Below are 25,990 nucleotides of genomic sequence, written 5' to 3' on the forward strand. Positions count from 1 at the left end.
GCCCGTGAAACCACTCAGGACACTGACGAGAGCAGGGCCACGCCTACTCTCCACACAGCACTAGGTCACCCCTGTCCAGACCAGGAGCCTCATCAATGCTGACCAGACGACCACCTGCACAGCCACGCCTCACATCCTGAATCGAACCCTCACCAGGCTAGGGGACGAACAGCAGCCTGCAAAACTTGAATGTTCTGAGCAGACCAAGGAATCTTACAGAAGCTGCTAAGATGACCGGAGCCCACAGAAGTGTCCTCCACTTCATGAGACTATCCGTGAACAGACCTGGCATATGACCCCACTCTCCACATTCATCTCGTCCTTCTCCGCCCTTCCCTTTCTCTGCTCTCCCCCCGCACCCTTTCTTCTCCTTTCTCCCCTTTGCTTCCATTCTCTGTTTCCCTTGTTCTCTTTCTCATTCAGTCAAGTCACTGCTGTACGGTTTGTCAAAATACTTTTGATGTATTCCCAGTCCCATTTAGGTCAGAGGAAAACTCTGGAAGCATCTAAGGCAGTCCCACCTCCTCAGGCAGGGCTGCTGCAGGAGACTGGGCCTCCTGAATGAGAATCTATGCTCCTGGAACAGAATGGGTGGGGAACAAAATCCCCTTTCTCTAGTAAGCAGGGCCGGCCCACACGCCAGCTGCTGGTGAGCTAAGACCAGTGTCCCCAGATGAAGGGCGATGTGTCAGCCAAATTGGGAGGGACTAGAGGAGACCTTGAACAAGAAAGTCAAGTAGGTAAAATCTTCTGTGCCTCCTGCTATCTCACTTCTTGCTATACCACATGAGGGAAAATACTTGTTTAAATAAATCCTTCATGTGTAGGTTTGTTGTCAATCTTTAGAGACTTAAGCAAACCATAATTCATTGCCCTTCATGTCCCTTGAACTCCTTTCTGCCCATTTCTCTCCTTTCCTTACATTGGGTTGGGTTTTGGTCTCATATGTGGTATTATCACACTCAATCTCACTCCCCGCTCCCTCCCTAAATTGACAGTGTCATCCATCTGGTGAGTGTATTTTAAGACCTTTATCTCTATGTTTACATGCATATATAGGGACCTATGCAAATATAGAGGATTATTTTATGCCTGGACTTTTTGTACAAATGCTGGGTAGTACATATCATTCTGCAACTTGCTTTTTTACCCTACGTTGTCTTGAAGATCTTGTCATGTACCTAGTTCATTTACAATAAATTACTGCATAGCGTGGCATATTATGAATATATCTCAATTTATGTAATTACTCCTTATCAGTGGACATTTAGGTTGTTTACAGTGTTTTTCTATTGCAAACAGTGCTTCAGTGAAAGTCTTAGCTTATGCCTCCTTGTGTAATTGAGCAGGGATTTCTCTAGGGTAGATATTGCGAATGGGAATCACCGGGTCATCGTGAATTCCCCCCTTTTTCATTGTAATAAGTACTGCAAAGTCACACTCTTAAGTGCCTTTTCAAAATTTAAATTCCACTAAAGTGTATGAACGTATGTGCTTCCCCAATCCTTTGCAAATGTTTTTTCAAGCTTTTATTGTGAAAAATTTCAAACATAAAAAATGTGATAGTATAATGACTGTCCATATAATCACACCTAAATTAATTAATTGTTAACATTTGTCATGTTTGTTTTATCTGTCATCTATCTATCTATCTATTATCTGCTTTTTGGTGAACCACTTCCCTGTAAGTTTTAAGTATCATGACTCTTGACCCTTAAATGCTTCAGCAAGAATCTCTTAAAATAGGACATTATCCTACATACATGCCAATTATATTCACACAATATCTTATCACCCCTATGCAAATTAACAATAATTTCCTAAACTTTATATCATTTAATATCCAGTTCACATTTAAGTTTCCCTCGGTCTCTCAAAATGTCTTTTATAATGTTTTATTTTGGCAACCAGGATCCAGCCAAGGCTAAGTGCATTTTTTATTGAAATAATAATTCAAATACCAAAAAATACTCAGCATTTTAAATTGAACAATTCAGTGGTTTTAGGTACAGTCATTAGATTGTACAGACATCACCACTACCTTATTCTAGAACATTCATCACCCCAAAAGGAAACCTCACCCCTGTTGACAGTCACTTCTCATTCTCCTTCCTCCCAACCCCTGGCAACTGGTAATCTGATTTCTGTCTCTATAGATTTGCCTATTCTGGAAATTTCATATAAATGGAATCATACAATATGTGACCTTTTGTGCCTGACTTCTTTCCCTTAGCCATAATGTTCACAAGATTCATCCCTGTTGTAGCATGTATGAGTACTTTATTCCTCTTATGGCTGAATAATATTTCTCAGTTGATGGACATTTGGGTTGCTTCCGGTTTGGGGCTTTTATAAACAATGCTGTTATGAACATTCCCATACAAATTTTTGTGTGGACATATGTTTTCATTTCTCTTGGGTACATATCTAGGAGTGGAATTGCTGGGTCATATAATAACTCTATGTTTACATTTCAAGGAACAGTCAAACTGTTTTCCACAGTGACTAAAACATCTTACATTACCACTAGCAGTGTATGAGGGTTCCAATTTCTCCAAATACTTGCCAACATTTGTTATTTTACTTTTTAAGAAATGTTATAGCTAGTCTAGTGGGCATGACGTGGTATCTAACTGTTTTGATTGGAATTTCCCTAATGATGCTGAGCATCTTTGTGTGTTTTTTGGTCATTTGTGTACCTCTGTGGAGAAATGTCTGTTTAAATCCTTTACCATTTTAAAATGGGTGGTCTTTTTTTATTGAGTTATACAAATTCCTTATATATTCTAGATACAAGTGTCTCATCAGATCTGTGATTTACAAATACTTTCTCCTATCCTGTGGGTTGTCTTTTCACTTTCTTGATAGTTTCCTTTGACACACAAAAGTTTTAAAATTTTTTTTTAAACATCTTTATTGAAGTATAATTGCTTTACAATGGTGTGTTAGTTTCTGCTTTATAACAAAGTGAATCAGTTATACATATACATATGTTCCCATATCTCTTCCCTCTTTCATCTCCCTCCCTCCCACCCTCCTTATCTCACCCCTCTAGGTGGTCACAAAGCACCGAGCTGATCTCCCTGTGCTATGCGGCTGTTTCCCACTAGCTATCTATTTTACATTTGGTAGTGTATATATGTCCATGACACTCTCTCACCCTGTCACATCTTCCACCTCCCCCTCCCCATATACTCAAGTCCATTCTCTAGTAGGTCTGTGTCTTTATTCCCGTCTTGCCACTAGGTTCTTCATGACCTTTTTTTTTTTCCCTTAGATTCCATATATATGTGTTAGCATACTGTATTTGTTTTTCTCTTTCTGACTTACTTCACTCTGTATGACAGACTCTAACTCCTTCCACCTCATTACAAATACCTCCATTTCATTTCTTTTTATGGCTGAGTAATATTCCATCGTATATATGTGCCACATCTTCTTTATCCATTCATCCAATGATGGGCACTTAGGTTGCTTCCATGTCCTGGCTATTGTAAATAGAGCTGCAATGAACATTGTGGTACATGACTCTTTTTGAATTATGGTTTTCTCAGGGTATATGCCCAGTAGTGGGATTGCTGGGTGGTATGGTAGTTCTATTTTTAGTCTTTTAAGGAGCCTCCATACTGCATACTGTTCTCCATAGTGGCTGTATCAGTTTACATTCCCACCAACAGTGTAAGAGGGTTCCCTTTTCTCCACATGCTCCCCAGCATTTATTGTTTGTAGACTTTTTGATGATGGCCATTCTGACCAGTGTGAGATGATACCTCATTGTAGTTTTGATTTGCATTTCTCTAATGATTAATGATGTTGAGCATTCTTTCATGTGTTTGTTGGCAATCTGTATCTCTTCTTTGGAGAAATGTCTATTTAGGTCTTCTGCCCATTTTTGGATTGGGTTGTTTGTTTTTTTGTTATTGAGCTGCATGAGCTGCTTGTAAATCTTGGAGATTAATCCTTTGTCAGTTGCTTCATTTGCAAATATTTTCTCCCATTCTGAGGGTTGTCTTTTGGTCTTGTTTATGGTTTCCTTTGCTGTGCAAAAGCTTTTAAGTTTCATTAGGTCCCATTTGTTTATTTTTGTTTTTATTTCCATTTCTCTAGGAGCTGGGTCAAAAAGGATCTTGCTGTGATTTATGTCATAGAGTGTTCTGCCTATGTTTTCCTCTAAGAGTTTGATAGTGTCTGGCCTTACACTTAGGTCTTTAATCCATTTTGAGTTTACTTTTGTGTATGGTGTCAGGGAGTGTTCTAATTTCATACTTTTACATGTACCTGTCCAATTTTCCCAGCACCACTTATTGAAGAGGCTCTATTTTTCCCCCTTGTCTGCTCATACTTTTGGTGTCATATCTATGAAAATGTTGCCTAGTCCAAACACATGAAGATTAACTCCTGTGTTTCCTTCTAAAAGTTTTATAGTTTTTAGTGCTTATATTTAAGTCTTTGAACCATTTTGAGTTAAATTTTGTATATGACATAAGGTTGGGGTCAAAATTCATTCTTTTGTATGTGGATATCCAGGCGTCCTGGCACCATTTGTTGAAGAGACTGTTCTTTTTTCTTTAAATGGTCTTGGACTTTCAATTCTGTTACATTGTTCTGTATGTCTATCCTTATGCCACTACCACACTGTCTTGCTTACTGTAGTTTTGTAGTAAGTTTGAAACTGGAAGTATGAGTCTTCCAACTTAGTTCATCTTTTTCAAGATTATTTTGGCTATCCTGGAACCCTTGAATTTCCATTTGAATTTTGGGATCAGCTTGTCCATCTCTGCAAAAATAGGCCATTGGAGTTTTGATAGGGATTGCTTTGAATCTATAGATAAATTTGGGGAGTGCTGCCATCTTAATAAGTCTTCCAATCCATGAACATGGGTTGTCTTTTCATTTATTTAAGTCTTAATTTCTATCAATAATATTTTGTTTTCAGTGTACAATTTTTGCACTCTTTTGGTTAGAGTTATTGCTAAGTATTTTATTCTTTTTGATACTATTGTAAATGGAAATGATTTCTTAATTTCATTTTTAGATTGCTCATTGCTAATGTATAGAAATACAATTTTTATATTGATCTCGTATCCTGCAACCTTCCTGAACTCATTTATTTATTTTATTGAAGTGTAGTTGATTTACAATATTATATTGGTTTTAGGTGTACAACACTGTGCTTCGATATTTTTGTAGATTATATTCCACTTAAAATTATTATAAAATAATAGCTATATTTCCCTATGCTGTACAGTATATCCTTGTTGCTTATTTATTTTATGCATAGTAGTTTGTATCTCTTAATTCCCTTTCCCTATCTTGCCCCTCCTTCCCTCTCCCCACTGCTTACCACTAGTTTGTTCTCTGTATCTGTGAATCTGTTTCGATTTTATTATATACATTTGTTTATTTTTTAGATTCCACATATAAGTGATAACAAAGAGTATTTGTCTTTCTCTGTCTGACTCATTTCACTGAGTATAATATCCTCTAGGTCCATCCACGTTGTTGCAAATTGCAGAATTTCATTCTTTTTTATGGCTGAGTAATATTCCACTGTGTGTGTGTGTGTGTGTGTGTGTGTGTGTGTGTGTGTGTGTACCACATCTTGTTTATCCATTCACCAGTTGATGGACACTTAGGTTGTTTCTATATCTTGGCTACTGTAAATAATGCTGCTATGAACATTGGGGTACATGTATCTTTTTGAATCAGTGTTTTTGTTTTCTTCAGATATTTACCCAGCAGTGGAATTGCTGGATTATATGGTAGCTCTATTTTTAGCTTTTTGAGGAACCTCCATACTGTTTTCCACAGTGGCTGCACCAATTTACAATTTACTAGCATTCCCTTTTCTCTGCATCCTCGCCAACATTTGTTATTCATAGACTTTTTGATGATAACCATTTTGACAGATGTGAGGTGATGTCTCATTGTGGTTTCAATTTGTATTTCTCTGTTGATTAGTGATTTAGAGCATTTTTTCATGTGACTGTTGGCCATCTGTATATCATCTTTGGAAAAATGTCTATTCAGATCTTCTGCCCATTTTTTAAATCAGGGTGTTTATTTTTTGATACTGAGTTGTTTTGAACTCATTTATTTACTCTAAAAGTTTTTTAGTGGATTCCTTAGGATTTTCTCTATATAAGATCATATCATTAATGAACAGAGATAGTCTTACCTCTTCCTTTCCAGTCTAGATACCATTTATTTCTTTTCCTGACCTAATTGTCCTGGCTAAAACCTCCAAGAAATGTTGAATAGGAATGGTGAGAGTTGACATTTATGTCTTATGATCTTATGCGGAAACTTTCAGCCCTTCATTATTAAGTATAATGTTAGCTATGGGTTTTTCATAGATACCCTTTATCAGGTTGAGGAGGTTTTCTTTTATCTTTGGTTCGTCGAGTGTTTTCATCATGAAGGAATGTTTGGTTTTGTCAAATGCTTTTTCTTTTTTTATTGAGATGATCGTGTGGGGTTTTCCCCTTTATTCTACTAAAGTGGTGTGTTACGTCGATTGATTTTCATATGTTGAACCAATCTTGCATTTTTGGGATAAATACCACTTGGTCACGATGTATCATCCTTTTAATATACTGCTGGCTTTGATTTGCTGCTATTTTGTTGAGGATTTTGCATCTATTATTTGTAAAGGGTATTGGTCTGTAGTTTTCTCTTTGTCGATGTCTTTATCAGGTTTTGGTATCAGGGTGATACTGGCCTCACAGAAGGAGTTAGGAAGTGTTCCCTCCTAAGTTTAGAAGAGTTTATGAAGTATCAGTGTTAATTCTTCTTTAAACATTTTGTAGAATTCACCAGTGAAGCTTTCTTGTCCTGGGCTTTTCCTTGTAGAAATTAATTGATTATTAACTCAATGTCTTTATATAGGTCTATTCAGATTTTTACATTTCTTTTTGAGTCATTTTGGTCATTTGTGAAACTCTGCATTTTGTTATGTCTCTTTAGACTCTTTTATTCTAGAACAATACTCCCACCTTTTTCCCCCATAACATTGATTTTGAAAGATACCAAGTTAATTGTCTTGTAGACTGTTCCGTATTTGTCTGATTGTTTCAAATGGTGTTGTGATAACAGTATTATTTTACATGTTCTTGTTTCCCTTGTATTTCTTATAACCTGGAAGTTACATCTAGTGGCTTGAGTAGCGTCAGGTTAAACATTTTTCTTGTCAACATTTGATGTTTCAAAAAAAATTACATTTTGAAAATCTGATGGATGAAAATGGTATCTCACTGTTAATTACTAGGAAGAGTGGACATATTTTCAGATTTATTGGCCATTTGGGTTTACTATTCTGTGAACTTTTGGTTTTCATTCTTTTTGCATTTTGCTACTGTGTTGATCATCTTTGTCTTGTTGATCTGTAGGCATTTATTATATATTCTAGATGAAGACTACGTCCATATTTTTCATTTAGGTCTTTCATTCACGTGAAATTTAGTTTTCCGAATGATGTATATTAGGTAAGTATGTTATTTATTTAAACTGATAACCTATTGTATAGATGCAGTGTTTTGAATAGTCAGGGTTTTCAGTGATTTGAGATGCCACTTTTACTGAATTCCCATAGATACATGAATCAGTTTCTAGACTTTTCATTATGCTCTACTGATTTATTTTTGTCTAGTCTTATGCAAATACATTTTAATTACTCAGAGGTATCACATGCTTTGATATCTACAAATACCTTGCCTATTTCTTTTTAAAATTATCTTGGCTATTCTTACATATTCATTTTATTTTTGAATTTTATAATCAGCTTGTCAAATTTTATGAAGTATCTTTTAGGACTTAGATTGTCATTATGTTGATCTTATAAGATTCCTTTTGTGAGAATTTATATCCTCAACATCCTGTCTCTCATCTATATTTATAGTTATATTTATCTATATTTATGTTGTTATATTTATGATGTTCAATAAATTTTTATAGTTTTCTTCATAAAAATTTTGACCATTTTGGGGGTCAGATTTATTCCTATGTATTTCAGAGGTTGGGTTTTTTTTTTTTCTATTACACTTCCCAGCTGGTTAGTGCTAGTGTACAGAAAGCTATCAATTTTGGCCTGTGAATCATATACCCAATTGCTTTTAAAAGTGCTATGAGGTCTGAATAGACTGTCACTTCATTTTTAAACCTAACTTCTTTTTATGTCTTATTGCATTGGCTAGGATACCATATGGAATCGTAGTTGTTAATGATCATCCTTTTCTTCTTTTTCATTTTAATGAAAATGCTTCTAAATTTTCACCATTAAAGCATGCTTGCTGTAGGTTTCTAGTAGATAAGTTTCATCAAGGTAAGGAGTTTCTAATTTTAAAGATCTGTTAAATCATGGCTGTATGGTGTACTGAGTGTAGTGCCACACTTGAGACCAGGTACCATCTTCATTAGAAAAGAATTAATAAGCATCATGGACTCATGACCTGCAGAGCATTGGCTTGGGTTGAATTGAACTTTGGGCAGATGTACCCTGCAAATTGAAGCCAGACATCTGTGGAACCTCCTAGAAGTGAAAAAATTCCCAGATGGAGGGTTCTGTATATACCATAAAAGCTCAGTCTCATCAGGTAACAGGATCTTGCTTGGGGTAAGAGTGGCACAAGAGGCTGGCCTGGAGGTCCAGTCCCAGCAGATCAGATTTCTGCTGAAGACCCTGTTGCTTGCCTGCCTTAGGTTATCAAGTCAAATGGGAACAGAAGAGAGACAACTGTGGTTTGTTACACCTCCATCAAACTGTAGAACCCTTGAGTCAGGAAATTACCTCATTTTTTTTCACTGCCTCAGGAGAGAAAGGCCACTGCTTTGAAGATTATCATCCTGTCATAGTGGCAATCACCGCTTAGGGCTGACTGGCTTTGCCCTTTCCATGACATACTGTTTGTACTGCCATATGACAGCTTCAGCTCCTGTTATCTGAAGAAAAAGAAAGACCTCTTTCTTCTTACACTAGCTTGGAAAACTGGTGGCTGAAGCCAAATGCCTAACATGTGCTTTCCTCAAAAGAACTTCTCTGCCTCACACTTTTGGGAAATACCCGGAAAGCATAATGGAATGAAGTATTCTTCAGTCAGGTCATGGTCAAGTGGAAGGAGCTAGGTGTCCACAGACCTGGACTTTAATATTAGCTCTTTTCCTCATTTATTATGTGAGCTAGGACAAATCACTTAATTTCTCTGTGCCTCAGTTTCCTATCTGCCAAGTGAGGATGAAAATAGTATCTACCGCAAAAGTCATTGTGATGATTAAAAGCGATGATATGTATAAAATGCTTAGCAAAGAATCTAACAATATTCAAGGTTCACGAAAATTTTCTGTTAGAAAGAATTACTGAATGGAATTGTTGTGAAAAGCCTCAGAGTGAAAGGGAAGAGACACCGTCTTTTATTCTATATCTGTTTCTCTCCAGTGACTTGCAAGCAGACACTAAATTATTTGAACCTAACTAAAGAGAAACAAGATTCTCCAGAGAGGCCTTCAGTAGCACCCTGCTGCTAAAGCAGTCATCTCTTCTTGTAGGAAAGAGTGGGCACATGGAACTGGGCATTTATTGCAAAAGCAGTGGCTTCTTACACATGAAAAGCAGCTCTAGACTCCTCAACACTGCTCAAGATTAGCTGGACTCAGAGACTGACTTGACTTAACCCCTGAATAACTCCAGGATGTTCCTTGTCTTTCAGGGATTTTGTTGGCAAGGGGAAGAGCACAATTCCAGGATTGCTCTAGACCACAGACCCCTCCCACGCACCCTGAACTATGCTAATCTGTTTACTGCTCTGTACATCAGAGTGCCTTGGTTGTTTAAAGAGGAAACCAGATGGTGTGCCTAATTTGGGCTCTGACATGCTCCTACTTTGGCTAAACCCTTTCCCTACTCTGTTGAACAATTTCTTATTTGCAGAAAGAGAATGACACTGTGAGTCATACCTCTTTCACCAGGACTTTGTGAGGAAGAAAATCACCCAATTTAAAAACAACAACAGCAATAATAACAATAGTAGTAGTAATGTTACCATTTAATGAGTACATAGCCTCTGTGAAGGAGAACACTGCTAAGTACTGTGCATGCTTTCTCTCATTCAGTCCTCATAAGAACACTATGAGGTAGCCACTATTAACTTATCTATTTGACATTTAAGAAAACTGAGGCCCAAAGAGGTTAAATAACAAGCTCAGGGTCTTATAACTAGTATTTTGTAGTTTTTGTTGCTATGGTAAATGACACTTTTTTTTTCTATCAGATATCCTAATAAGTTATTGCTGATATACAGGAAAGTTATTGGTTTTTGTAGACTGGTATCTTATGTAACCACTCTGCTGGACTTTCATATTGATTCTAATATTTTATCTGCTGACTGTCTCAGATTTCTATACAGCCATATTATTTGTAAACAATAGCAATTTTTTCTTTTGCTTTCTAATTCTTATTCTCTCATTTATTTTTCTTACCTTGTTGCATTGGTTAGGACATCAGAATGTTGAATAGAAAGTGGTGATAATGACCATCGTTGTCTTGTTTCTCATCTTAATGTTTTGTCAATATGCAGTACTAATAATAACGGCTTATTGAGTACTTAATATTGTCTGACACTCTTGTAAGTGTCTTTATATAATTTACATCATTTAAACCTCATACCAATACTATGAGGAGAAGGTACTATTATTTTCCTCGTTTTTATGAATGAGTAAAGTGAAGCTCAGAGAGATTAAATAATTTGCCCAAGATCACACAGCTTGTATGTGATGGAACTAAGACCCAAACCTAAGCAGTCTGACACCAAAGCTTGTGCTTGTAGCCAGAATTACCTCCTGGCAATTTTCTAAAGGTTTGTTGAGGAAGTTCTATTGTATTCCTTTCTTGCTATGGGTTTTTATCATGGATGGGTATTAAATTTTGTCAAAATTTTTTTCTGCATCTGTTGAGATGACTGTCTGGTTTGTCTTGATCTGTCATTGTAGTGGATTATGTTAATAAATTTGCTAATGTTGAACTATCCTTAGATTCCTGAGATAAACCCTGCTTGGACATGATGTATCATTTTAATAAGCTGCTACATTCCATTTGCTTTAGGATTTTTATATTTTTATTTATAAGTGAGATTAGTTTATAATTTTCTTTTTCTTTCTTGTCCTGTCTGTTCAAGTTGTGAGAGCAGCTCATCTTTGCGATACTATGGAACCATTTATATAAAATGGGAATTGTCTGATTTAAAGGTTTGGAAGGATAAAACTGCTTATCTTTTCAACTTGTTCTATGATTTTTGTCTATGATTTTTTTTCTACTTCTTGGATAAACGTTAGTAATTTGTTTTTTCCTAGAAATTTTCCCATTGAAATATATTAGTTTAGAACAAACAGATACAAAGAGCAGAGCAGCTGTTACCAGAGGGGGAGGTTTGGGGGGAGGGTGAAATGGGTAAAGGGGATCAACTGTATGGTGACAGATGGAAACTGAATTTTTGGTGGTGAGCACACTGTAGGGTATACAAAGTTAAAATATAGTGCTGTAACATGAAACATATAAAGTTATAAACCAATGGAACCTCACTAAAAAAAACTTTTTAATAAGATTTTACATAGTATTCTCTTATTTTTAATATTACCTTGGTTACATATTATTTTAATATTAAAATATTTGGTCTTCTATTTCACCATTTTCTGATTTTATCTTTATCAATCCCTTCCTTCTACTCTCCATGAATTTATTTTACTGTGCTTTTTATAACTTCTGGATTTGAGAGCTTAATTAATTATTTTCCATTTGTTTTTATTTTCTAGTAAGTGAATTTAAGGCCATATGTTTTTCTCTGAATATTGCCTTGACTGCATCCAACAGACTTTGATAGGTACTGCTCTCATCATCATTCATTTCTAAAGCATTTGTAATATCACTTTAAATTCCTCTTTTATTTAAAAGTTGTTTAGAAGTGTGTTTGTGTTTTTAATTTGTAGATGTATGTTGTGTTGGGTCTGTGTGTTGGGAGTGGGGGAGTTGGTTATCTTTTTATTGCTGATTTCTAATTGTTTTTGAGTCCTGCATGGCTGGATTTTGAACCTGTATTCTCAATCAATACAAACTGTAATTGTCCATCCCAGTGTGTGTCTCTGCCTGTCTCCCAATCTGGAGGTGGTGTGATGTTGACTTTTATATATTCAGCACCACCTAGGAGTGAGCACTTGAGGCTATGAGAAATGAGACTGAATGTCAGTTCTGAAAATTTAGTTGATCCACTGAGAGAGGGGCAGCTCCTTTCCTAAAGAGCCTCCTCTAGAGGGTAGAGAGAAGATATTTACGTTATAAGCCCTCTTTGCCAGGCAGTACACACCTATCATGTTGCCTCATCTAATTCTAGTGGTTTGTAGCTACCCTGAAGGGTCTTGGTTAGTTGGTTATGGGCACATCCCATAGCTCATGGGGGATTGAGGAAGTAGAATCTTCCAAGTCCTGTCTGGGAGAAAAAAAAAATCTATCTATCTGTCCTTGGAGGCTAGGGCTTCTGGTTAATTTTTATTCTACTCAACACCACTATTTTCTTGCTCTTCAAACCCACTGTATCCATAGCAAAAGAGGTGATTTGTACATTACCTTGTAACCTATGATGTTTCTTTGCTATATTTATAACTCTTGCATAGATGTCTTGTCTCCCGACCTATATTTTCAGCTTCTTGAGAGCAGGGGCTGCATCTTACCTAGCTCCATAAGTAGTCCCTCAAGTACTTTGTAAAGAGCTAAGCAAAACAAATGCATCAGTAAATTCATGCTGAAGGAATAAATGGGATGAATGGGTAATGACCAGATATTCTTAGCAAAATAAAGCAAAACCAAAACAGAATACATCTTCCTTCTGCTTAACAACCTGATGGGTGTTTCATCTCCCTTTGTACCTTCTCTGTAAGACCACAGTCTCGTTGCCTTGTGACACAGTCTGTATCTCATATGTCAGGACCGGGGCCTCCTTCAGACTGCTGTTATGGTCTCTTCCTCTTCCCAGTGGCAATCCCCCACTGCCGCCTGACGTGTTCATCCTGAGAATGGTGAGTTTTAATTCGTTTTCCAGATGAATAGGGCCGTTTCTTCCCATCTGCACCCTCCAGCACAGTGTTCTGTTTTCACACCCACATCCATTGTTTTTAATGTCCTTGCTTCCAGACGACCCTTAATTGGACTCTTCTGTAGACCGAATCTGACTGCCTTTTTCTTTCTCTCCTCTGTATCATTAATGACAGTGCAGGGTAAAGCGGGACCTGACATTGCATTCTGCTAACCCGTTTGCCAGATATGCAGTGCACTAGATTAGCTCTTTCTTTTTTTATGGTCAATTTTCTACCCATTCAAGCCATTACAAAATGATTTTGCATTAGATGGGCCCAAGGTAACCCTGAAACAAAAGAACAGCCTGGCTGGGATTCCAGGGCAGTTGCACCAACCCAGAGCTGTCTTGAAGCTCCTATCTTTAAACTGCTGAATTTGATCATCTGTATGGACTGCGTGTGCTTCCAGTGAGGTTCCCATAAGTACTCTGTGACTTCAGAATGGCTGTGGCCATGTGTCCAGGTTGGGACGTGCCTCAAATGGAGACATCTTGCCTTTCTGAGACTGGGCTATGTTTGCTGCAGAAAAATCTTTGCAATTCTTTCCCTGCAGGGAAATCTTTGCAATTCAGGTTGAACTGGGGGCAGGGGTGAGGAGGGAAGGCTTTTTAAATTTTTGAGCACAAGAATGTTTTAATCTCATGTTAAGGCTTTTGTGTACTTGTAGTCATTACTCTACCTCTTGGATGGCTCTTTCAAATGAATCATAGATCTTGGAGCTGGCAAGGACCTTGAGACTATCTGCTGTAACTCCCTTCCTTCAGCTAGGGGTGCTACTGTGATCCCCATTTTACAGGTGAGGCAGCTGAGGCCCACGGAAAATGCCATCCTGTAGCCCCAGACATCATACTTGACCCAGCCACTGTTTGCACTTCGTCTACTTTGTGATATCCTGTCTCGGTCACTACTTTGATCTAATGTTGCTCTCCAGAGAGTCTGAACATGTTGCTACATGCTGGGCACCTCGTGGGGGGAATCTTCACTCTTAGCTCCCATAATTGAGGGCAGATCTTACCCACTTCTGTTTGCCTGTAGAGAATTGGTGTATTCTTTAATGCAGTGATACTTTCCCCGAGCCTCCGGAGCTGCATGTGATTCTTTCACACGCGACCTGGCATTTTCCCAACCCTTTGATGTCTGTATTAAAATATTCTTTCTGATGATACTTCATAGGGCACATGTAGTCATCAGGTGGCTCTCATAATTAATGAGTGATTGCATATCAGACTCTAGAATCCATGTAAGTAACCCAACCTAATCGGACAGCCTGTTGCACGCATATACTATGTAGCTGGATGTTAAGAAGTGTTTGGGGGCATTCTCACATATGTCATTGAGGAAACCAGTTTACTGAGGCCATATTGGTCTTTGGAAACGGATAGAACTGGATTCTAAGCCTCGCTCCGCTATGAAATAGTGACTACTTAACCAGCTGTGTGGCATTGGGCACTTACTATAAGCTTTCTGTGCCTTGATTTCCTTATCTAATGGGATAATAATAGTACGTCTCACAGGTTTGTTGAAAGGATTAATTCACATAAAGAATTTAGCCCACACAATGCCTACCACATTGGAAAGATTTAATATATTGTTACCATCATCTTCATCATCATCATCACCATCTCTAACTGCATTTCAGGGTTGTTGTGAGATTATTAAATAAAATGATATAAACCATATAGCAGAGTTTCTTGTCCCTAGTAGTTTCTCAAAAATAGCACCTCTTATGGTTATGGTTATTAGAGTGCTGGGAATACACCATGAAGCTGTCACATTTCTGGAGCATGGCTTATTTGGCCACATAGGGGGTTTATCTTGAGCAAATAGTACTGTTCAGATTTTCTACTGCAAATCCATATGTCCCCACCAGAGAGTAGAGTGATAAACAGCATGGAATCCTTTAGAAATGGATCCTGTTTCTGAGTTTTCTCATTAACCCTTTGTCAGTTTTCTAAAAGCAGTACTAAAATGTACTCTCAGAAAATAATTTCTTTTGAGGATAGAATTGTGACAAACAATACTACCAACGCGGCTAACTAACAGATACACAATTTTGCAAGGCAGAATTTTGAGATGTGCTCTGATTACTTGGTCTCAACCTTCCTTTGATTGTAACATCCACCCATACACCCTACCTCTTACATAAACACCCAGCCAAACGTATGTATTGGACATTGCAAAGGGTTAGGAGTCAGAAAGACCTTGATTCTCCTCCAGGCTCCACCATTTGCTAGCTCTGTGACCTTGGCCAAGTCTCTGAATGTCAGTTTCCTTATCTATAAAACTGGTGTAGAAGTAGTTTTCCAACCTCTTGTCCAAAAGCCTTCGGGCCAGATAAGTTTCATAATTCAGTATTTTCTCTTTATTTTAAAACTACTGCATGGTGTATAACACCCTTAGTGGGATTTGGAACAGAACCCAGGAATCAATCACATTAATATTTCTGCAATGAAACATATGAATATTTACAGAGAGAGCCTCACAGGTTTTGTTACCGTATAAGTTTTGTCGGGCAACTTATAAAAAACCGGCTTTCAAAGCTTTCTGGAATTTGGAATTATTGATCATCGACTGAAGAATTGTACCTGACCTCATGAGGTTATTCTAAGAGTTATGTGAAATACATTATGTGTATCAGGGGTCCTGCTGCTGACCCTAAATTGAGATTCAGACACATCTGGGTGTGTGAAGACCACCAGATGTCTATTTGCTTGAGACGATTTGTGGAAAGGACAAGGCTCTGTGAGGAGGACTCTGGGAAACCTAAGGCTGTGGAGGTGGAGGAGCACAGGAACAGAGCTGGGAAGTCTGAGCCGGGGTGGTGGGAGCTCTGGAGAAGGGGGTGTTGCTGCAGGAAGAAGCTGAAACCCCTCCTCTCCCATGGGCCTCACTGAGATACAGGGTAGAAGCAACGTGGCTTCAGTGTCCAGGTGACAAAGTGTGGCAGGGAAAAGAAAGGGGGCGTTTCTACCTTTCTGGATAGACCCATAGATGGCTTCAGCCAAAGCTTCCGGAAGGGAGGGTGGCATCATTCATGGGCTTTTGAGCTTCTGCAGCTGTGAGCGCCCAGGAACCCACACCCCACCCCAGCAGGGGCCTCTGTGTCCCCACAGCCAGAGGCTCCCTCCGGCTGCTGGCAAGGGGTGGAGGGGCCGCCCCTGACTGTCTCTCATTAAAAATGTGAGCTCCGTAAGAAAAGGGACGCTTGTCTGTCAGTGGTCCCCGCTGGATTCCCAGCAACTGGGCCAGTGCCTGGCACATAGTATGTACCTAAGAAACATTTGTTCAATTAATTTGCTGGCAGTTGACATTTGTGAGGAGAGAGGGAGTAGAAGAATAACAGAAAAGAACTGTTCTTGAGGATTCTCAGAAATAACTGGGGAAACAGTAAGGGGGACTGAGCAAGTGCGGGACACGAGTCAGTGCCATGCGAGTTATTAAAGTGTATGTGACCTCATGTGTGATCAAGGTCAGGTATGGTTTCGGGAAACTTGAGACCTAACAGTTAATAAAGGTTCAAAATGTTTTCTGGAGTGTTCTGGGTGTTAGACAGCTAAGCTTCATCTAGACACCAAGAGGCTCTTGGAAAGTTTCTAATTATTAAGAAGATCTTCGGGGTGGGATGAGGATGGAGGTGCAGGGGCTGATTCTGGCAGGTTCTTCCTGAGATTTAGCTGCTCCATTTGCCTGCGGGATGTTAGTTTGGAGGAAGGGAAAGCCAATAGTAATTGGTTGGGGAAAAAAAGAAAAGATTCTCTGTTGTTCCCCACTGTACCAAGAGGAAGCAAGTTTTACTTGAGTTATTACTATTACGGTAAATTCATTTGTACCCGTGTACATGGGGAAATGCAGGTTACATAGGTCAAATATACAGCATTTCTCATGACATACAGTAGACATTCAATAATGATTTTTTTAACTTTTTATTTTATATTGGAGTATAGTTGGTTAACAGTGTTGTGATAGTCTCAGGTGTACAGCAAAGTGATTCAGTTATACATATACATGTAACTACTCTTTTTCAAATTCTTGTACACACTGCTATATTTAAAATGGATAACCAACAAGGACCTACTGTATAGCACAGGGAACTCTGCTCAGTATTCTGTAACAACCTAAATGGGAAAAGAATTTGAATAATGATTTTTAAATGGATGTTTTTCCCTCTAATTCCCCTCCTCCATCTCTGATCCCTGAGTATGAGGTTCTTGAGGGCAGGAATACAGATATAGTTCTATCTATATCTAGTGCTTCCTGACACATAATAGGTGGTAATAAAAAAAAAGATTGCTCATTGAATGAATGAGACACGTTGATGATTAGGACATGGATATAGAAATTAATGCCACAGAAATAATTAAAAGAAATGATCTTTTCCCAAACTGGTTAAATCCTGTCTGACATGAACACTAGTGATTTACTTAGCAAACAGTTCTTTGGTAGGAAATGCAAAAGATAACTTTATTCCACCCTAGGTCTGGAATTATCACAAAACTAAATTGGATGGGCTCAAATGAATGAGGTCTTCCTGTTTGTTTTTCTTGTCGTGGCTTTTGACATTTCTCTCCCATAAATCCGAATACAGCACAGAAAGTATAACCGGTCTTTTCCTTCTTATGATTTCGTATATCATAGCTGCTGGCTGTGTGAGTTGGCTCACATTTCCTAAGTAGTCCCTTACCTCATTCTGGTTGATGGCTATTTTTATGAGGCCTTCATGACTTGCTGCTTGCTTAAATTAGTTTATTCATTTGTCTGAAAGCTGACTTTTAAAAAGGCGCCACTCTTGTAAGCTTGAATCATTATTCATTCCATAACCTCTCTCACTCATTACAGGGCTAGTTTTTGGTCTCTTCTCTTTCCCCTGAGTTATTAGCACGAGCCCTTTCTGTTCTCTTTAACCTCTGTTTTAAGTGGTGCCTTCCCTTCCTTTGCCACTCTCAATACCCTCTAACATCTGAACTGATGAGTTATATTGTTGTTTATGTCCTTCCTTCTTCCTGTATTTTTGTCACAGCCAATTCTTGGCCTCTTTGATCAACTGTTGCACATAAAACTTCACCTCCGATTGTTTCCTTCTGGAAGGTGCAATACCATGCTCTTGACAGTGAGCAAGGGAGGGCTTCTCCACCCAAGCGGTACCCACCATTGCCCCATGTTTTCCCCACTGCACGCACCAACTCTTTTCTTTATACAGCATGTCTTTCGCTTGGTTCATCGATACTGCACACCTCTAGATACCTGGCAGAGTGCTAAGCGCTGGATAGATAGCAGTGAACATGGCCTTGCCATCAAGCATTGATCTTATTTATTTCATTTTTGGACAGTCATCTCTTTTGCCCATGACATGAATAAAAGGCAATTTCGAAATCATTTTTATCTTTTTGATTGCAGATGTACCCATCCTGATTAATCTCGCATTTAAAGTTAATTTGCATCTCTTGAGATATAACATTTACCAAACCCACAGTGTGCTGGAGAGGACCGGCTGGTCCATTCAGAAGTGTCCATGAAATATTCACAGGTGGCCACTGATACTGCACAATGTTTGTCCAATATTTCTTGCACACACATTTCTGTTCCTTCCTGGATTATCTGTCTTTGTGAGCGTCCAGAGGGCAGGGACTGGGCCTGTTTGACTTAACTTTTGGGGAAACTAGCTCAGAGCCCCATCACTCCATTGCATGTAAAATAATGTGTTCAAGAGGTTACTGATTCACTGGATTCAATTCATTTTCTCTTCCTCTGTGCTATTGAAGAGAAGTCGTGACTGTTAAATGAAATGAAATGAATTGAAATAAAACTAATCACAGGTTGTAAATAGTATAGCTCCGACTGTGAGGCAGCTTTTAAACACGGGCTGCTTATCCTCTGTGTCTTCTGTCCTTAGGGATTTTCGTACTCCATTCTCAGCTCAAGCTAGGCATCAGATATCGTCATCTCCTCTAGGATGCTTCCTTGGGACCTGCCTCCCTTTCTGTGATGTGGATGGATGGCACCCAATCATTTTCTAGTTGAGCAGAGTAACTGATAAGCTCTAGCTTATGGAATGGAGCTTGTGAATGGTTCGCACCCAGGGGAGTTTCAGAACACCTAGCCCGGTAGCCGAGTCCTTGAGCCTCTAAACCTTTCTGTAGTTTATTTGCCTTTCTGATTCAGACACTTTGAAACTATCTTGCCACTATTCCAGGGGAATGTGTGAGGTTTTATTTTGTTTTGTATTTTTTTGTTTGTTTGTTTTTGTTTTGGCTGTGCTGTGTGCCTTGCGGGATCTTAGTTCCCCAACCAGGGATTGAACCCAGGCCCTTGGCAGTGAAAGCACAGAGTCCTAACCACTGGACTGCCAGGGCATTCCTTTGTTTTGTTTCTGTGCCTTCCTTTTTTGTGTGTTTTGGCACAGTAGATTATTTGCAAAACTATTACCCCTTTCCCTAGGAGCCTTGCAAATGACCTCTTGGGTAAATGGCCTAGTTCATTTCCCCGGGCCAGTGTAGAAACAGCTTTGGGCTCAGAGTTCATCGAAAATGGACCAGGGAGAGAATTTGCTTAGAGGAAAATGTATTTGATTATTATTTTTGTTTTTCAGTACAAGCAGATTTTCCAAAAGTTGCAGCAAACATCCAACTTATCTTCAAGTGCTGAATTATTTTTAAATGTCATTTTTTAAACAAGAGAACTTGAGTGTTTAAAAATGAAGATGTTATTTAAAAATAAAGCGGTGTATTGTAGCCAATCAAAATCCCCAGACCAGAAAATGGCTTTCCAATTTAACCAGTCTGTTTTCATCCAGGTTATCTCAAGCCTCTGCTAAAATGGCCATGAGATTGCTCCCCAACCGCACTATCACCCCCAGCCTTCTATATCGGGATGCATAAAGATGCACGGCAGTGAAGACAGATGTTCTTGAGGCAGGGACTGGCCTAGACTCCTAATATGGTCAGGTTGAAATTAAGCAGAAAGCTGAGGGTCATCGGCACTGAGAGGCATTTTAAATTTCTCTCTGACCAAAAGCCCTGTTTTTGTCTGAAGTTTCTTGGAGTTGATGAAAAGTCTTGCTTCCGTGTATGAATGCAGAAGTCTGTCTTTGAAATCATGGAGTTCTGATGTCTGAGAACCCTGGCCGACATCGGAACCAAACTTGGCTGTGGGACGGTCTCTTTAGCAGGCTCTTTTTCTTCACCAAAAACGTGCCTTTCTCATCCACTCCCCGCAAACCTACACTGGCTTCTGCATTTTCACCTGTGCACTTCATTCCTAAATGCAGATACCTAAAAGAAGCAATACATGGAATGGCTAAGACTGAACTGAGAAGAAGTCATTCAGATTTCCTTTTTCACAGACCCAGGAAGGAAATGGGCAGCAACCTTAGTTCACTGGGCCTCTGGGGGGCTGGGAGAAGTCCCTGAAAGGAAGAATGGAACACAGGAAGGGAAAAAACATATTAAGACTAGTTTATAATTTTGTTTAGGACAGGCCTGTCATGTCCGTGGATCATTGTCTTAAACTCTAGAGAGATGACTCAGATGTCAACATGTGTGTGTGTTGTGTGTGTGGGACAGGCTTTTAAAAAAAAGTGGAATATAGTAAAAAAATAATAATAAATTTATTACTTGAGGCTGCTGTTATGGAGAGTCTAGATCATTTAGAGTTTACTAAAAATCTAAGGAATTTGAGGGCAGTGTGGTATAACTAGAACACGGTAACTTTCACCATCACCCCCCTCCAGCAGGCAAATCCAAATAGAGCCTGGGGGGAAGGGTGATAAATCCTCAGCTCCCCACCCCCAATGTAGCTTTGATAAATGATTGATAATTTCAACTAGAGTAGAGGGAGAATGATTCTCTGTCTGTCTACCTCCCTCTCAAGAACAGAATGAGGGGGCAGTTTGCTTTTTAAATTACAAAAAGCCGGGTTAAGAGTTCTTTCTCGCCTTACATGGGTGGTGAAAATTAAAAAGGGTCAAAGACGATCCCAAGATTAGTGAGAAAGTGCACCCTCCTCCCGTTTCCAAAGACGCCCCACGTCTTTCAAAAGAGAACCAGCAAATTACCATGGAAATCTGCCCCCACCGGCAGTGCTCCAGGAAGAGTCAGAGCCTTTGTTAGCAGGGGTTTGTGCGGGCCGGCACCATAGTGAACACAGTTAAGCCTCACTAATTCCCTGAATGGGGGAAAGGCCAATCTCGATTTGTAAGAAGCTTGAATTTGAAAATATGTTTAAAGAAATGCCATGTTATTGTTTCCACAAACGTGCAGTCAAACTGCTGGCTGGGGTCTGTGCTCTCAGCTTCCAAGACTCTTAAGGCCTTGAACAAACAGATAAGGCCTGTAATTAGCATACTGGTCATTTGAATGCAAAGTGCGGTCAGAGTGGTGTTTAAAACCTGCGTGTTCGCATACTCCCATAGCAGGCTGTCGCTTTCCTGTGCTTATAGTATTAATTTGCCTAGCAACCTGCCCCCTTTCCTTTTTGGCAGTAAACTTGAGCCTGGCATGTCAGAATTCATTACATTTTCCATATTAGCCGCCGGAATGAATAAGGAGGGGAGGGGGTGAACCACTTGTAAAAGATCAACATGAACATATTTTAAACTTCACTTTTTAACTGACCTATAAAGCTCATCAGTTAATTCATATTTAGTATTTACTGGGTAGGGAATGTATTCGCTTGGTTGATTCAAAGGGGCGGAGGGGCAAGCTGTTTCGGATGTCCCTTCCCCAACAAGTGACCTGGTCAAGTGAACACCGGAGAACCTTGAACGTAACCAGTTCCTGGATTATAACAAAATAAGGGTCGATTAGGAGGCTCAACAGGTGCATACCTATACGGAACAACGGCACAGTGAGATCTGTATCTATCAACCACGTCTGTGACGGCCAGCCGATCCTGCGTGCACGTATTAAAATTTTTTTTCAATTCTAACTTTATTTTTATTTATTTATTTATTTTGGCCATGTCATGGCATGTGGGATCTTAGTTCCCCAACCAGGGATCGAACCCATGCCCCCTGCAGTGGAAGCGCGGAGCCCTAACCACTGGACCACCAGGGAATTCCCTAAACTTTGTTTTTAAATTCACACTTGAGACCACTTGATTTGAAGTGTGACTGAGCTGTATTTGGGAAGGGGGAAAGAGGAGACAAAGATGAATACAGCTGCAGTTTTACCCGAATATTCAGAGTCTTCATCACTTTGTTCTGCACGTGGAAGAAAAGGGCTGTGTTTTTTTTTTTTTTCCCAAGTCGAACAAACCATCTGGCAGTTGGGGTGGGGATTGCAGGAAAAAGCTGGGTAAAGCCTGAGGGAGAATCAAACTTAAATGCCTGCCTGCCCTTTGGGAAAATTCCCCAATTCTACTTCCTGGCCCTGAGAGAGATGGCGAGAGGTTACCCACTAACCTAAGGAGGAAAGATAATCCTTAAATAATGAAATCCTGAATGTAGTGCTTCCCCAAACTTTACTGCACATTAGAATCAGAGGAGATTAGAGTGTAAGATTTTTAAAAACCCTAATGCCCAGATTCATGCCAAACAATTGAATCCGAATCTCTGGGCGGGGGTAGGCACCAGCATTTTGTGAAGATGACCAGGTGATTCCAAGTGCAGCAAATTGGGACCCACTACCCTAAAGCTTTCCCACCTTACATGCATTTAATCTATATTTAATCTTCCCAATTACCCTAAGAAGGAGGTGCTATTAGAGCCCCATTTCACAGATGAGAAAATTGAGGTTCAGAAAGGCTCAATAAGTTGCCAGGGTCTCAAGGCTGTTAAATAGTGAATCTGGAATTTGAATATCAGCAGATTAATTTCAGAGTCTGCATGTTGAACTTCTATGCAATACTGTTTCTCTGGGCTTTTGTCCCCTGGATCCAGTACCATTCCAACGAATCTGATATATGACAATCCCATGTCCACTCAGTGAGAATTTATTAGGCACCTACTGCGTCAATCTCAGTTTTAGGTATAGTGTGTGACTCTAGGTAGATTCAAGGAAATATGGCTAACTCCTGATAATTCACGGGGCCTTCCAGATAGCCATAGGTTGGTTATCGCGTTATTTATGTTAAAGCTTAATCAACCAAAGGCTACCAGAGACAAGACTGTAGTTGGACAAAGTCAAATGTATTGACCTGATGCATTGAGGAAGTGCATTCCAGAGGAACCCTAGGGTACCACTCTTGAAAAGAGGGAGGAGGGAACATCTTTTGTAGTGTTTGGGTTCCCACTGAAGGATGCTGAGGAGGGTCTAAGGAAGCAGGGATGACTTCTGGATTGGTTGCAGCTTTGGAGGTAGGATCAGGAGAAGGAAGGTTGAGTAGGAATTGGGTCATGAGGCAAGGGTGGCTTAGTAATTGGTATTCCCAGTAATACATGACAATAGCAAAGCAGGTCTGGGCCATCGCTGGCAAGAAAGTATCAACAGTAGTAGTCGCTCAAAGAAGACAAAGGTCATTATGGCATTCTACAACTGCTGTGTAACCTTGGGAGAAACAGTGTTTTCTGTTAACTTTGCAGCTGACTTTATTTGTCTGTCCTCCCAGCCTGATTAACGGCAGGGCTGTTTTTTCTTAGTCCAAGCTGATTTTCTCTCTTTCAGTCCCGAGCAAGTTTTGACTCTCAGATTTTGGCCTTTTTCAGAGGGGATGGGCCTGAGGGGGAAAAAAAAGTTGACACTCAGATCTACAATTAATAGTTTTGCTACTTTTCAGCTGAGTTGGTAAATTATCTAATGGGAGAGTGCATGTAAAACTGGTGAATATTGAAAAAGGCTTTTATTTCAGTTAGTAGCACTATATCAATGTCAATTTCCAGGGTTTTGACAATGTACTGTGGCCATGTAAAATAAAATAATACAATGTATCAAAATATTGGGGAAAACTCATTGAAGGATACCTGGGAACTCTCTGTACTATTTCTGCAACTTCTTGTGAGCCTTAAACTATTTCAAAATTTAAAACTGTTATAGAAGATGTGTAGCAGAACAGGTTTGTGTTGATCATCTTAATAAGACTTTTTTAAAAGTAGTGTGACTTTATCTATTCTCTTCCCCCCAAATAATCCAAAATTGGTTATATCAACGTTCTCTTGTATGTCGCTGAATTTGAATATGGTACCCAATAGTGATGTCGGTCAACATCCATGTCTACCAGTTACAGATCCCTGTGGGGTTATAAATATCAGAACCGTTTGTGCATCAACAGAGATGCCATTTGAGTAGGGTCTGGAAATACGTGTTAAATATCACCAGGTAGGGAAAGGAGAGAGAAAGCTATGCTAGGCAAAGGGAAGAGCAGGAGGAAAGGCACAGGAGTATGAAAGTCAAGGCATATCAGGGAAACAGATATTGGTTTGATGGAGCTGACGCTTGGGGTATAAAGGAGGACTGATGGGAGAAGAACCTGGAAAGATGGTTTGGAGCTGGAATGTAACAGTCTGGCTGTGATTCTCTTCTCTCTGAAATCGAGGACTTTGGATTTTCCTTGTAGTATTGTACTTACTACACCTGTCTTGTATCACAGTTACCTGGGTCTGTATTTTTTCTCCCCAGCTAGATCCCAAGTTCCTTGAGGAGATGGTCCAGGTTTGGTTCGTCTGTGTAGCATCTGTAGCACTCAGCTGTGTGCTTTGTCCTTAGTAGGTGCTAATAAAATTGTCCTAGGAATGTATAACATGTCACAAAGGTGCAGTTGATATTCCCTCTCAAGAACATTCAGAGCCCCAAGATAATGTAGAGTGAGGTGCTGACCTCCAGGGAAATGAAAGCATCAGGAAGAAAAGCACACAACCCATCCTCCTCAAGCTCCCTTTGTATCTGGCTTTGGTGACTGGGTATGGCCATGCCCTGCCATCTTTGACATATGCCCTCTCTTGGCCCTCGACCATGCCATGATGGTGTCCTTTGAAGAGATGTAATGTGCCTTGCCCTAATCTATTTAGCATTCCACTCTCACTTCCCTCTGTTCAGCTTTGCTGGATGCTTGCAGAGATGCCTCACCCCTCCACCACCTGTTCCTCGGGTCTCTGAATTATAGTGAATACAATGGGGTTTAGATGGGAACCTGCAGATGCTAGGTGAGGATCTCCTCAAGAAGGAGATTTTCTCCAGGATTTGGCTGACGTACCTTACCTGAGAGGATCTCCACCACGCCTGTTGGTGATTTTTTTTTCCCTCTGCCTCCTAAGAGAAATGTTCTATTGCTCACCACTTCAGATGGTTGGATGTGGGGATGGGGGCACTTCTGTTCCTGACAACCTCATTATGTGGTTATCAGGAGCAGACACTGCCCAGGTTGTCACGACAACCAGCAATGATTCAAAGCTTCCCTGAAAGGTCTGTATCTCTGGCAAATAATCAGCCTTTAGCTCTCAGCAGATGCTGAACTGAGCAGCCAATCACAGGTGAGCTGAGAAAGCATGACGTCATAGTCCAGCCGGTCCAAAAAAAAAAAAAAAAATTAAGATTTGGTTTTCTATTTCTCTCCTTGGCTCTTTGTCCCCTAGATTTTGTCCTCTACTTTCTCATTCTCTCTCTTTTCCCCTAGTAAAATGGAGAGAACAATGAAACCAACTTTCCAAATCCACTCTGCAGTTTGACTTAGGTTCGGGCCGTGCCTGGATCGGAGTGTGTGGGGAAGGAATGTATAATGTGATCCACTTAGGAGCAAAACAGAGCATCGGCTCAATTAAATAATGTGGTTTGATATGTAGGACCATGGAAGTGGGGCTAATTAAAACCGAGTCAGAGGAGAGGAACTTCCTAATTCTCATATTAATTCATCCACAGCCACCTGCATTTAATTGTCTTCCGCTTTTCCTTCGCTAACTCCCTGGTGGAGGGGAGGAGGGCAGAGGCTGTGGGCTTCTGAAAGCTGGTAG

General features: G+C 39.7%; 1 protein-coding gene across 2 annotated transcripts in view; it reads left to right on the forward strand.

Annotated features, from left to right (window-relative positions):
• The window catches only part of PAK3 (p21 (RAC1) activated kinase 3), a 277,117-nt gene that overhangs the window by 129,186 nt on the left and 121,941 nt on the right, over positions 1-25,990 (forward strand). Inside the window, exon 4 of one of the 2 annotated variants that reach the window (XM_082377247.1) lies at positions 1-25,990. This exon is cut by the window's right edge and continues 4,227 nt beyond it. The exons of the other annotated variant lie outside the window; for it this stretch is intronic. The gene's annotated coding sequence lies outside the window, so the exon portion shown is untranslated. 2 annotated transcript variants of the gene reach the window in all.

This window comes from Balaenoptera borealis, assembly GCF_965194805.1.
Source record: "Balaenoptera borealis genome assembly, chromosome: X".
NCBI lineage: Eukaryota > Metazoa > Chordata > Mammalia > Artiodactyla > Balaenopteridae > Balaenoptera > Balaenoptera borealis.